Genomic DNA, 14,080 nt, shown 5'->3' on the forward strand with positions numbered 1-14,080 from the left:
GAGGAAGGCTTAAGCTGGCAGGGCTTGGGAATCCCTGCCAGACAAACCAGAGGCCCCGAAGCTCCTGTGTCTGCTCCTCCCCAGCCTCTAAGGGAGGCCCGGCACCGGAGTTCTCTCTCTCCTGCTTCTTTCGGGAAGCGATCACCCGGTCCCGTCAGGAGCGGGAGAGAGACAGAGCCCCCTTGGAGGCCGGGTCCGGGGCAATCTTGCCCCCTCCCCTCTCTTGGTGGCCCCGGTGACCATACCCAGAAGGTCAAACAAGGTGCGGAGAAGGGTCCTGAAATCTGAGGCAATGTACTAAACCTTTCTAGACCAATGTTAAACAACCTGCAGCAGTCTTGAAAAGCCCACCACTGAATTTTATGTGGCTCACATAATTCATGGGAATTATACATAGAAAACGGACCATACAATCTTTATTAACCAGTGTTTTGCTGTCCCTGTTAGCAACTGTCTGGAAAGAAGTATTACAGCAACGGACCCTTCTGGTAATAATTTATGTTTATTCAGTCATCACATTGAATTATATGGCACATTTGCAGAGCTGCCAAGGGGGGCCCGACCTTTGAGAGAATTTAAGCCCCGCCCCAGCCCACCCAGTCGCGCTCTCCAGATCCACCCACCTCCTGGCTCCACCTCCTGACAGACCTCAGCCAACAACAAGCCACCTCCCCCCTTGAGCAGCAGCAGATGGCTTAATAAAACGCCACCTCCTGCTACCGCCAAGACCAGCCTCATAAGAGCTGTGAGATTTTGCAGTCGTTGTCGCAAGACTGGTCCTGAAGCAGCGGGAGATGATGTCTTATTTAACGCACCTCCAGCTGCGATGGAGGGGGAGACTGCTCAGCAGGAGATTGCTCCCCAGCGGAACTGCAAATGACCTGCAAAAGCGAGAGTTTCCCACTGAATGCAAGAGGCCCGGCAGGTCCTGCATTTCTTAACTTCTTGCATGCGGCCAGCACAGACATTCATGCGGCCCTGTGTATATAAAGGTTGCCCACCCCACTTCTAGATAGACTGAAGGCAGTCATTAGGACAGTTTCAAAGGAATTTGACCAAGTAACTTAATAGTTAGCTGGGTAAATTCCTCGTGCTAAAAATGTCACTTAGAATTTCACCCAGGTACATTATTCATCAACAATATGTACAATTTGAGTAGCACTGAAGTGTGATTTCCTGGATAGTAAATTGTGTACTGTGTAATTTTAGTGACAGGTTAGCAGCTAACAGTGGCATGTGCAGCTGTCAGTAGTCACTAACAGACATGTCTGAATTTAAGAAAGCGTGGGATGGGACAGGCACACGGGATCTCTTAGGGAAAGGAGGAGATAATGGTTGCTGTGGGTGGGCAGATTGGATGGGCCATTTGGCTCTGACCTGCCGGGAAACAACCATATAAAATAATACAAAATACATATTAAAATACCAACATAGCACTTAACTAAATGCCAGAGTAACTGCAACTCCAATAACTATCAGGTAGTGCAGTGATTTACCAGGAAATCAAAGGCTGAACAGGTCAGGATACACCCGCTCTTAAATGTAATTAGATTCAAATCAGAAGGGCCTATAAACTAAAAGCAGGTTACATGTGGCTTCCAGACACATTCTAAGCAGAAAGGGAAATCGTCAGAAGGTTCAAATTAGCAGGCCTCGGAGCCTGCGAGGGTGAACATGGGATTAGATGAGTAAACAAGTGCAAGCTGCAAGCGAGTTAGTCAAAACGCTGTACGACAATTATTAACAACTTAAGCTGGATTCTGCATTTAATTGAGAGCCAGTGATGTAATGACCAAATCTTTTAGCTGGGCAAAATGTCCTTGATTGCTGTATGCTGTACCTACTCAGGCATTTACGTGAATAGGTGGTGACCCGTGGCAGCAATGCGCTGCCACAGTCCGCAGAGAGATGGTGGTGTCCGGAGTAAGAGAGAAGCTGAAGCCAGCAATCTCTTAAAAAGAAAAGGCGAAGCAGGAAAACAAAAACCCCTTAAACTGCATTTTTAAGAGTAAACAGCGATACAATCAAAAGTTAACAATAAGATTCCAACTACAGCCTTCACTGTATTCATTATTACTACTACTACTACTACTACTATTTAGCATTTCTATAGCGCTACAAGGCGTACGCAGCGCTGCACAAACATAGAAGAAAGACAGTCCCTGCTCAAAGAGCTTACAATCTAATAGACAAAAAAATAAAGTAAGCAAATCAAATCAATTAATGTGTACAGGAAGGAGGAGAGGAGGGTAGGTGGAGGCGAGTGGTTACAAGTCAAAAGCAATGTTAAAGAGGTGGGCTTTCAGTCTAGATTTAAAGGTGGCCAAGGATTAAGCAGATAAATGCTCTTCCCTTTCCAACTCTACCAACCAATAGCCTCGGTCTGCACCCAACCCAGAGAAATTTCATCTGCTCTTAATTTAGTTTCCTTGGGGAAAGGGAATTGCACCCTTGCCTTAAAGGCCAGAATAAGCCCTGCACGATCCAGTTTATGAGGTATCCACGGATGTGAACGTTCCAATCGCCGTGTGAAAGCACCAGTAGCGGTTTCTCTGCCTGCAACCAAGCGCACTTTTCATTGTACTGCAATGAACGAGGTATGAAATGTAACGCAGTAAGCGGTGTCAGAGCCAACATTCACTGGGACCAAGTGGAGGTGGGGGAGGGATCCATGTGGTACTGCAACCGAAGTCAACTGGGCCAACAAGGTGAACCTTACACTCCGTATCTGAAGTCAAATTCTCCGTTTCTTTGGTAGGAAATGTGTTCAGCTATTAAAACCAGTTAGCAGGATGTACCAAAGCATGAGTTAAGACTGCAGCTCTGGAGTGGAATTACATGGGACAATGCGGGCCAGAAACCCAAGCGAGACGATCTATCCATCCCATTCCCAGTATCAGAGGCATATTTGGAAGTCCAACCTCAGAAACTACATTACCGATGCTCGCCTCCAGCACATGTTCCTGCCAAGTCCATCTGAGCCAAATGTCAGCCCCAGAAAATTACAGGTGAAGGAGTAGTTTGGTGGCACAGGGTGCTGTCCAACGGCTTCTCCTTGAGCCTCCGGGTTCTAGGTACCACTTGGCTTACATTATGTAGTAATGGCGATCGCCACTACCGGAATGAAAAATACAGAGTATTATGCATTTAAAGTACAGAAAATATAATATAAGTTAGACATGAATAGATATTCAATTCATTAAAACATTCAATAATGTCAACGAGATTAAAGTAAGCAAATAAAAAAAATTAAAAAAAAAAAGAGTTTAATGTTAACTTGTTCTTGTAAAGTTGTGAAGTCAGTTCATTTAAGAAGGGACAGAATGATAAGTCTCTTTGAACAGGTTAGTCTTTAATAATTTCCGGAAGGCTGCCAAATCATGTGTTGTTTTTATGGTACTTGGTAATACATTCCATAGTTGCGTGCAGATGTAGGAGAAGTTGGATGTATTTATTGATTTATATTTAAGTCCTTTACAGTTGAGGTAATGGAGGTTCAGGAATGTGCGTGATGATTTTTTTTTTGTGTTCCTTGCTGGTAGGTGTATGAGGTCTGACATATATATCGGGGATTCGCCATGGATAATTTTATGAACCAGGGTACATGTTTTGAAAGCAAGTCGATCTTTTAGTGGGAGCCAATGTAATTTTTCTCTGAGGGGTTTGGCTCTTTCGTATTTCATCTTTCCAAATACGAGTCTGGCTGCAGTGTTTTGGGCTATTTGGAGTTTCTTAATAATTTGTGCTTTGCATCCGGCTATACGGAATTACAGTAATCCAAATGGCTTAGCACCATTGATTGCACCAGATTGCGGAATACCTCCCTTGGGAAGAAAGGTTTTATTCTTTTGAGTTTCCACATTGCGTGGAACATTTTCTTTGTAACATTTTTCGCAGGCCTTTCTAGTGTAAGATTGCTATCAATTGTGACTCCCAGAAGTTTCAAGGTGTCCGAAACAGGAAGAGTATAATTTGGGGTCCGAAACAGGAAGAGTATAATTTGGGGTATTTATATTGGTATAGTTGATCTTGTTATATTGCAATAACATAGTAACATAGTAGATGACAGCAGAAAAAGGCCTGCACGGTCCACCCAGTCTGCCCAACAAGATAAACTCACATGTGCCATTTTTTGTGTATACCTTACCTTGATTTGTACCTGTCTTTTTCAGGGCACAGACCGTATAAGTCTGCCCAGCACTATCCCCGCCTCCAAACCACCAACCCCGCCTCCCACCACCGGCTCTGGCACAGACCGTATAAGTCTGCCCAGCACTATCCCCACCTCCGAACCACCAGCCCTGCCTCCCACCACCGGCTAAGCTTCTAGGGATCCCTTCCTTCTGAGGAGGATTCCTGTATGTTTATCCCACGCATGTTTGAATTCCGTTACCGTTTTCCTCTCCACCACCTCCCGCGGGAGGGCATTCCAAGCATCCACCACTCTCTCCGTGAAAAAATACTTCCTGACATTTTTCTTGAGTCTGCCCCCCTTCAATCTCATTTCATGTCCTCTCGTTCTACCGCCTTCCCCTCTCCGGAAAAGGTTCGTTTGCGGATTAATACCTTTCAAATATTTGAATGTCTGTATCATATCACCCCTGTTTCTCCTTTCCTCCAGGGTATACATGTTCAGGTCAACAAGGATAAGGCACTGTGTCTTCTCTGCATTAAGCTTCCGTTGGAATGCATCCGCCCATGACTGCACAAAATGTTTTTTAAAACCTTCTCCAAGCCAAACACAGAGCACTCAGTCAAAGGGATTTGAAGTACACAAGTTCAGACAATCCACAGCAAAGTCTAAAGTCATCTACAAAGGAAAGTGAGCAACTTCCAACAGGGATGTAAAAATGCAGAAAAACAGGTTCAGCTCATTACAAATACTTAAAAGCGGAGTAAGTGTGTTTCTGTGGGCATTAAATCGATCAGACTATCTTTAGCACCGACTAGGTCCAGAGATAAACAGCAGACAGGTTAGGATACAACAGCCTACTGTACCAGAACCAGCCAATTTCTAAGGCAGAGGGGGTTACTGCAGCAATTCCAAGACTGGGTTACTCAAACTCTCTTCAGGGGTTCCTCAAGAAATTACATTGTAGAATCTGTTTGTATGAATATATATGTTTACATTCATTGAGGGTTCATCGGTGTATGAAAAAATATTTTAGGGATTCCGCCATTGTAAGAAGCCTGAGAATCACTGGGTTAGCACATCCCGCAGCACACTGGCTTTTTGGGAGAAAATATTTCACCGATATGTACACGGCCCCTGGCAGCAAATCAGAACTTGTCATTCCATTTAATTCCTCAGGTGAGAGCTTAGTTTATTCGGTACCACGCTAATTGCTTGTTCCTGCTCCACTTTGGTCAAAAAATATATTCTCTCATCCTACAGTGACATTTCAAGGCCATGTGTAGAATTTTTCCCCCTATCTTGTCCAGGTAAATCTGCTGATTGGACGTTCCTCAGATAACAGGACGACGACGCAACCTTTTAAACCTGGCACAGATTCAAAACAGCTGAAGACAGATACAGTGTACAATAAATATTGAAAGCCCCAGGCTCTTCAAATTAGAGAAAAACCACACATTTTCACTTTCAAGCATTCTACTCACCTCTGACCACTCTGGCTTTTAAGGGACTCGGTGAACCAGCTGGAATAAATATTTATTGGCCCTTAGCTCTTTACTTCCTGCTCTATTGGGTGAACTCAACTTAGTCTGAAGGCAGCAACCCCTGAACTTCTTTCCTAAGGGGGGGGCGGGGGGCAGGTGAATTAAAACTAAGGAAGAGGCCCAGCCCCCATCCTTAACCCCTTTTCATCTGCTTCCGATGGTAGCCAGGGCGGGGGCAATTGACTGTGCACAGATCATCCAAGCCAGGCCTTCCCAGTGTGACCCTGTTGGAGCAGCGACCCCCATGGCCTACCTCAGTTCTGGCATCAAGTTTCTTTCCTACGGTGCCTCTGCTCCAGACTAGCCCCCAGCTACTGTTCAACCTACGCAGGCCGAGTTATGGCATCATTCTGCCGCCCTGTATGAGTCAATGATGTTGCTGTTCTGTCTTTTCTTTTTAGTGCAGACATGGTTGTGATCCCAGATGAGGATTTTGTGTACTCATCTGGGGTCATGACACACAATCTGGGAAACGCTGCTCCAAGAAAACAGGAAAAAGGAAGATACAATCACTAAATGGGGCGAGGAGTGTATGCAGGCAAGAGGAAAATGAATCTCAGACGGGTACTGTGACAAACTAGTTTCATGAGGCTGAAAAAGTCTCCTGAAGGCCATTCATTTACCTTGGGCTCACCACAGGGCCCATAAGGATGTCTGGCGCCCATCTCTTAATTTGGCAGTGTACTGTGCCTCAACAGGCCACAGCTGTGCACAGCTGGAAAGGACTTACCCAATTCTTTCTGCGTACACACACACACAAAGGAGTTCAATATATAAAAGGAAATTCTATAAGTTACGCCTAATGTAAAGCGCCAATTATGCGCCACGTTTATAGAATAGCTGCACTTATGGGCATGATTGGCAGTTACACGCGCAGGGCTAAACACTATTCTGTAAACGTGGCGTGTATACCCCCTGAATCTATAAAGATCGCCAAAAAGTATGCACACAAATTTAGGCGTGTTCCCAATTTGCATGCACAATTTCATTGAATATCAATACCCGCCCCTTTCTTTCCGAGCACTCTACCAAAACCCTCATCCACACCCTTGTCACCTCTTGTTTAGACTACTGCAATCTGCTTCTTGCTGGCCTCCCACTTAGTCACCTCTCCCCCCTCCAATCGGTTCAAAATTCTGCTGCCTGTCTCGTCTTCCGCCAGGGTCGCTTTACTCATACTACCCCTCTCCTCAAGTCGCTTCTCAGGCTCCCTATCCGTTTTCGCATCCTGTTCAAACTTCTTCTACTAACCTATAAATGTACTCACTCTGCTGCTCCCCAGTATCTCTCCACACTCGTCCTTCCCTACACCCCTTCCCGTGCACTCCGCTCCATGGATAAATCCTTCTTATCTGTTGCCTTCCCCACTACTGCCAACTCCAGACTTCGCGCCTTCTGTCTCGCTGCACCCTACGCCTGGAATAAACTTCCTGAGCCCCTACGTCTTGCCCCATCCTTGGCCACCTTTAAATCTAGACTGAAATCCCACCTCTTTAACATTGCTTTTGACTCGTAATCACTCGCCTCCACCTACCCTCCTCTCCTCCTTCCGGTACACATAGTAACATAGTAGATGACGGCAGAAAAAGACCTGCACGGTCCATCCAGTCTGCCCAACAAGATAACTCATATTTGCTGCTTTTTGTGTATACCCTACTTTGATTTGTACCTGTGCTCTTCAGGGCACAGACCGTATAAGTCTGCCCAGCACTATCCTCGCCTCCCAACCACCGGCTCTGGCACAGACCAGACCGTACAAGTCTGCCCAGCACTATCCCCGCCTCCCAACCACCAGCCCCACCTCCCAACCACTGGCTCTGGCACAGACTGTATAAGTCTGCCCAGCACTATCCCCGCCTCCCAACCACCAGCCCCACCTCCCAACCACCAGCTCTGGCACAGACCGTATAAGTCTGCCCAGCACTATCCTCGCCTCCCAACCACCAGCCCTGCCTCCCAACCACCGGCTCTGGCACAGACCGTATAAGTCTGCCCAGCACTATCCCCGCCTCCCAACCACCAGCCCCGCCTACCAACCACTGGCTCTGGCACACACATTAATTGATTTGATTTGCTCACTTTATTTTTGTCTATTAGATTGTAAGCTCTTTGAGCAGGGACTGCCTTTCTTCTATGTTTGTGCAGCACTGTGTATGCCTTGTAGCGCTATAGAAATGCTAAATAGTAGTAGTAGTAGTCTCTTGTAAACAGAGCTAATGTGATGTCATAATGCCTCAGGTCACCAATAAGAGCCAACCTCATCAGTGATGTCACAATGGCTTGATTGTCCTATACTTGGCTCACTTTTATTACATAGCTCTTTGAGCAGGGACTGTCTTTCTTCTATGTTTGTGCAGCGCTGCGTACGCCTTGTAGCGCTATAGAAATGCTAAATAGTAGTAGTAGTAATTAGTGCATTTATTTATTTGTTGTATTTGTATCCCACATTTTCCCACCTTTTTGCAGGCTCAATGTGGCTTACATTATGTCGTAACGGCGATTGCCATTTCCGGACTAAGAAATACCAAGTAGTGTTACATTAAAGATCACAGATACAAAAGTAAGCTATAAATTAATTTAGATAAACAGTTTATTTCAGGCATAAGAGATAAGGGGGAGATGCGTTAGTGTTCATTAGTAACACATTGATTGAAGCAGTCAGGTGTAGAGAATTAAATTATAGAGCGGGGGAAGGGGGATGCTTAGAGGCTAACGGAGTTGGGGGGAAAAAGTACAAAAAAAAAGTGAGAAACACATGTATAAGTAAAGCCTGGATTTTCTTTGATGGTCTATGATATACGTTCGCTGTAAAATAAAGGTGATTTATTGTGCTTGCCGGCGTGTCTCTCAGTTCAATAAAAATATTTTCAAAAAAATAAAGCAATTTGGATAAACAGTCACATTTCAGGCATAAGAGATAGGGGGGGGGGTAACGCATTAATGTTCATTGGTAACAAATTGATTGAAACAGTCAGGTGTAGAGAATTCGGATTTAACTGGTTCTGCTGGAGTTTATTTTATTTTAGTTACATTTGTACCCCGCGCTTTCCCACTCATGGCAGGCTCAATGCGGCTTACATATTGTATACAGGTACTTATTTGTACCTGAGGCAATGGAGGGTTAAGTGACTTGCCCAGAGTCACAAGGAGCTGCCTGTGCCTGAAGTGGGAATCGAGCTCAGTTCCCCAGGACCAAGGTCCACCACCCTAACCACTAGGCCACGCCTCCACTGTTGCTACTATTTGAGATTCTACATTCCATGTAGAAGTCGGCCCTTGCAGATCACCAATGTGGCCGCGCAGGCTTCTGCTTCTGTGAGTCTGACGTCCTGCACGTACGTGCAGGATGTCAGACTCACAGAAACAGAAGCCTGCGCAGCCTTCTACATGGAATGTTGCTAGTGGAATAGCAACATTCCATGTAGAATCTCCAATAGTATCTATTTTATTTTTGTTACATTTGTACCCTGCTCTTTCCCACTCATGGCAGGCTCAATGTGGCTTACATGGGGCAATGGAGGGTTAAGTGACTTGCCCAGAGTCACAAGGAGCTGCCTGTGCCTGAAGTGGGAATCGAACTCAGTTCCTCAGGACCAAAGTCCACCACCCTAACCACTAGGCCACTCCTCCACTCCACATCAAAATATGTATATATGTATATGTATATAAAATAAACTCCAGCAGAACCAGTTAAATCCGAATGTATATTTTTGATGTTAGGTCATTTATGATGGCTCATTTATAATGGCTCATTCTGGTAAGTCTTCTTGAACAGGTAAGTCTTTAGTAACTTCCTGAAGGCTGCTAAATCATGTGTTGTTGTCAGGACCATTGGGAGTGCATTTTATTTATTTATTGCATTTGTACCCCACATTTTCCCACCTATTTGCAGGCTCAATGTGGCTTACAAGCACCTGTTATTGCATCGCCATTCCAGGAGATAGATACAATTGGTGTTACAAGAAGATTCTGGGTGAAGAAAAAAAGGTCTGAGTAAAGTTATAGAAAGATAAATATCGGAATAGGGTGAAGTGGTGAGGTGTTGTGATTAGCTATGGGTTCCCATTGTAGGCCTTGTTGAAGAAATAGGTTTTCAAAGATTTATGAAAGGTAGTTATGTCGTTAATCGTTTTCAAGTCAGTTGGTAGTGCATTCCATAGTCGCGTACTCATGTAAGAGAAGCTGGTTGCATGTGATAGCTTGTATTTTAGTCCTTTGCAATTGGGGAAGTGCAGATTGAGGAATTTGCGGGCTGATCTTCTAGCATTTCTGGGAGGCAGGTCTACGAGGTTTAACATGTAGCTCGGGGCTTCTCCATGGATGATTTTATGAACAATCGTGCAGATCTTGAACGTGATACGCTCTTTGAGTGGGAGCCAGTGAAGTTTTTTTCGTAGAGGTTTCGCACTTTCATATTTTGTTTTGCCAAATATGATTCTGGATGCGGTATTCTGGGCTGTTTGAAGTTTCTTGATAGTCTGTTCTTTGCAGCCAGCATATAGTGCGTTGCAGTAGTCCAGGTGACTTATCACCATTGACTGTACCAGGGTACAGAAGATGGATCTTGGAAAGAAAGGTTTTACTCTTTTGAGTTTCCACATGGAGTGGAACATCTTTTTCGTTGTGTTCTTCACATGGGTGACGAGTGTGAGGTTTCGGTCTATGGTCACTCTCAGAATTTTCAGATTGTTTGAGACTGGAAGAGATAGGTTTGGTGTGGTTATGGTGGTGAAGTTATTTGTGTTATGTTGTGAGGTCAGTATAAGGCATTGTGTTTTATCTGCGTTAAGTTTTAACAGGAATGCATCGGCCCATGAGTGCATGATTTGGAGGCTTTGATTAATCTCGTTGGTGATTTCCTTTAAATCATGTTTAAACGGGATGTAAATCGTGACGTCACCTGCATATATATAGGGGTTGAGGTTATAACTGGTAACTTGGCCAAGGGTATCATCATTAGGTTGAAGAGGGTTGGTGATAGGGGGGGATCCTTGGGGGCCTCCACATTCCGGTGTCCATGGGGTTGAGATATCTTCGTTCGCTATTACTTGGTATGATCTTGTGGTTAAGAATCCTCTGAACCAGTTGAGAACGTTGCCTCAGATTCCAAAGTATTCAAGAATGTTTAGTAATATTCCATGGTTGACCATGTCGAAGGCGCTGGACATGTCGAATTGCAGTCGGAGTATGTTTTTGCCAGTTGCAATTGTTTGTTTGAATGAATTCATTAAGGACACCAGTACAGTTTCAGTACTGTGGTTCGAGCGGAATCCTGATTGTGAGTCGTGTAGAACTGAGTATTTATTTAGGTAGTCCGTGAGTTGTTTCGTCACTGCACCTTCCATGATTTTGGTTATCAATGGGATAGACGCCACTGGGCGATAGTTGGTTAGGTCATTTGTGCTTTTCTTTGTGTCTTTAGGTAGAGGAGTGAGTAGAATGTTTCCTTTATCCTTAGGGAAGAATCCGTTTTGTAGCATGTAGTTTAGGTGCTCCGTAAGGTCTGTTTTAAATTGCTGGGGAGCCGATTTTATAAGGGTGATAGGGCAGGTATCTAGTTTGCATTGCGACTTAGCGTATCTCCCAAGCGCTTGGGAGATGTTGTCGATCAAAAGTATGTCAAAATTGGTCCATGATCGGTCTGCTGGAAATTCCACGGGTCTACAAGGAGGTCTACATAATCTGTTGTGTTGATAGGAATCACGAGTCGAAGCTTTATAATTTTCTCTTTGAAGTGGTTTGCAAGTTTGGTTGCTGATGGAGTGTCTGTGTTGTTAGTAGTAACCGGTGTGGTATTTAGTAGTTTGTTTACGAGTAGGAAGAGTTTATGTGTATCTTTGTAGTTTGGTCCAATTTTAGTTTTATAATATGTTCTTTGTTTGTCTAATGGTATATTTGTATTTTCTTTGTAGTTGTTTCCAGTTGTTGAGTGTGGAGGTATCTTGTTTCTTATTCCATGCTCTCTCTAATCTTCTAACTTGTGTCTTAAGTTCTTTTAGTTCTTCATTGGACCATGGTAACATAGTAAATGACGGCAGAAAAAGACCTGCATGGTCCATCCAGTCTGCCCAACAAGACAAACTCATGTGTGCTACTTTTTGTGTATACCCTACTTTGATTTGTACCTGTCCTCTTCAGGGCACAGACCGTATAAGTCTGTCCAGCACTATCCCCGCCTCCCAACCACCAGCCCCACCTCCCACCACCGGCTCTGGCACAGACCGTATAAGTCTGCCCCGCATTATCCCTCCCTCCCAACCTCCAGCCCCGCCTCCCACCACTGGCTCTGGCACAGACCGTATAAGTCTCCCCAGCACTATCCCTGCCTCCCAACCTCCAGTCCCGCCTCCCACCACTGGCTCTGGCACAGACCGTATAAGTCTCCCCAGCACTATCCCTTCCTCCCAACCTCTAGTCCCGCCTCCCACCACTGGCTCTGGCACAGACCATATAAGTCTGCCCAGCACTATCCTCGCCTCCCACCACCGGCTGGCTCTGCCACCCAATCTCGGCTAAGCTCCTTAGGATCCATTCCTTAGCCGAGATTTGGTATTGAATTTTTTTCTGTGTGAGGTTCTAGTTTGAAGCGGGGCTATATTGTCCAGCACGATTCTGCATCTGTTATCCCATTCAGGAAGAAACTGGTATGAATCTGTTGGGGCCGTCCATTCGTCATTATAGAATTGTTGCCAAAATTCCACAGTTGCGTGCTGATGTAGGAGAAGCAAGATGAATGTATTGATTTATATTTAAGTCCTTTACAACTGGGGTAGTGGAGGTTCAAGAATGTGCGTGATGATCTTACTGTGTTCCTGGTTGGTAAGTCTATGAGGTCTGACATATATGTCGGGGCCTCACCATGAATGATTTTATGAACCAGGGTACAGATTTTGAACGCAGTTCGTTCTTTCAGTGGGAGCCAGTGTAGTTTTTCTCTTAGGGGTTTGGTGCTTTTGTATTTCGCTTTTCCAAATATGAGCCTGGCTGCAGTGTTTTGGCCAGTTACATACCCAGTACTGTACTTTACATGTTGTTGTTTACAATAAACCTAGGCTTAAAAAAAAAAAGTAAGCTTTCATTGAGTGTTAAAGTTCCTTGTTTGGATATAACGGACCATTTTTTTATGGTCCCCAGAAGTCCCTTATAACATACACTCTCTCAAACACACACACTCCGAGGAAAACCTTGCTAGCGCCCGTTTCATTTGTGTCAGAAACGGGCCTTTTTTTACTAGTAAATAAATAAAGACCTTGAAAAAATGTCCTTGGTGCTGTGGAAAGGCTGAACGATATGGTCATAAATTGATAATGTTCTCCCATGATTTCAAATCACAAATCTTCTGCGGGGAAGGTGAAATGGGAACATGAAAGCAGCTTCCTGGAGATCCAGGGAGGTTAGAAACACTCCCTGCTGGATTGAAACTCTTACAGACTGCAATGTTCCCATTGTGAAATGTTAAACCTTTAACAAGCTGACTCTTTTGAAGTGCAAACAGAGGTGGAAGGAAGTTTCCTTCTTTGGAACTACAAAGTAAATGGAATAACTTCCTGTTCCCAACTGCAACCAGGGACAGTCTGGACTGTGCCTAAATGATGAAGTATTTGCAAAGTGGCTTGAACTGCTCGATATTCCGGTTGGACTTTGCAAAGAAAATTCAAGAAAAAATCTGTAGTAGAAAGCAGGGGCGTAGCCAGCCTTCCGTGGGAGAGGGGTCCAGAGCCCGGGGGGAGGGGGCACATTTTAGCCCTCCCCCCGGCGCCGCCCCCCCACCGCCGACATTGCCGCCCCCCCCTCCCGCCGCGAACCCGCCGCCGCTGCAGCCTACCTTTACTTTTGCTGGCGGGGGATCCCACTCCCCGCCAGCCGACGTCTTCTTCTTAGTCGCTTCCTGTTCTTCAATTTCTTTGCTGACGTCCTGCACGTTGTACGTACAGGACATCAGACTCAGAGAACAGAACTGTTCTCTGAGTCTGACGTCCTGCACGTACAATTACGTGCAGGACGTCAGCAAACAAATTGAAGAGCAGGAAGGACTGAGAAGACGTCGGCTGGCGGGGAGTGGGATCCCCCACCAGCAAAAGTAAAGGTAGGCGGCGGCGGGGGCGGGTTCGCCGGGAGGGGGGTCCTGGGGTAAATCTGCGGGGGCCCCGGCCCCCTCAGGCCCCACGTAGCTACGCCACTGGTAGAAAGGGAGACCTCCAGTTTGTAACCCTGCTTTAATTTCCAAGACACACTGGTCTGAGGTAATTTTGGTGCACAAATGTCTGAATTCATTTGCTGCCGACGCTAAGGAAGACATGAGATTGTCACATTAATGAAGCAATGCACCTCAAGGCTGCAATGTGGTGAAGCGCATTAAGGACCTCTCAAGGACTATCCCTAACCACCACCCTCTCCAAAAGAC

At 45.4% G+C, this 14,080-nt stretch overlaps 1 protein-coding gene across 1 annotated transcript in view; it reads right to left on the reverse strand.

Moving 5' to 3' along the window:
• The window catches only part of SLC16A1 (solute carrier family 16 member 1), an 80,655-nt gene that overhangs the window by 54,047 nt on the left and 12,528 nt on the right, over positions 1–14,080 (reverse strand). The window lies entirely within an intron of this gene.

This window comes from Microcaecilia unicolor, chromosome 12 (genome assembly GCF_901765095.1).
Source record: "Microcaecilia unicolor chromosome 12, aMicUni1.1, whole genome shotgun sequence".
NCBI lineage: Eukaryota > Metazoa > Chordata > Amphibia > Gymnophiona > Siphonopidae > Microcaecilia > Microcaecilia unicolor.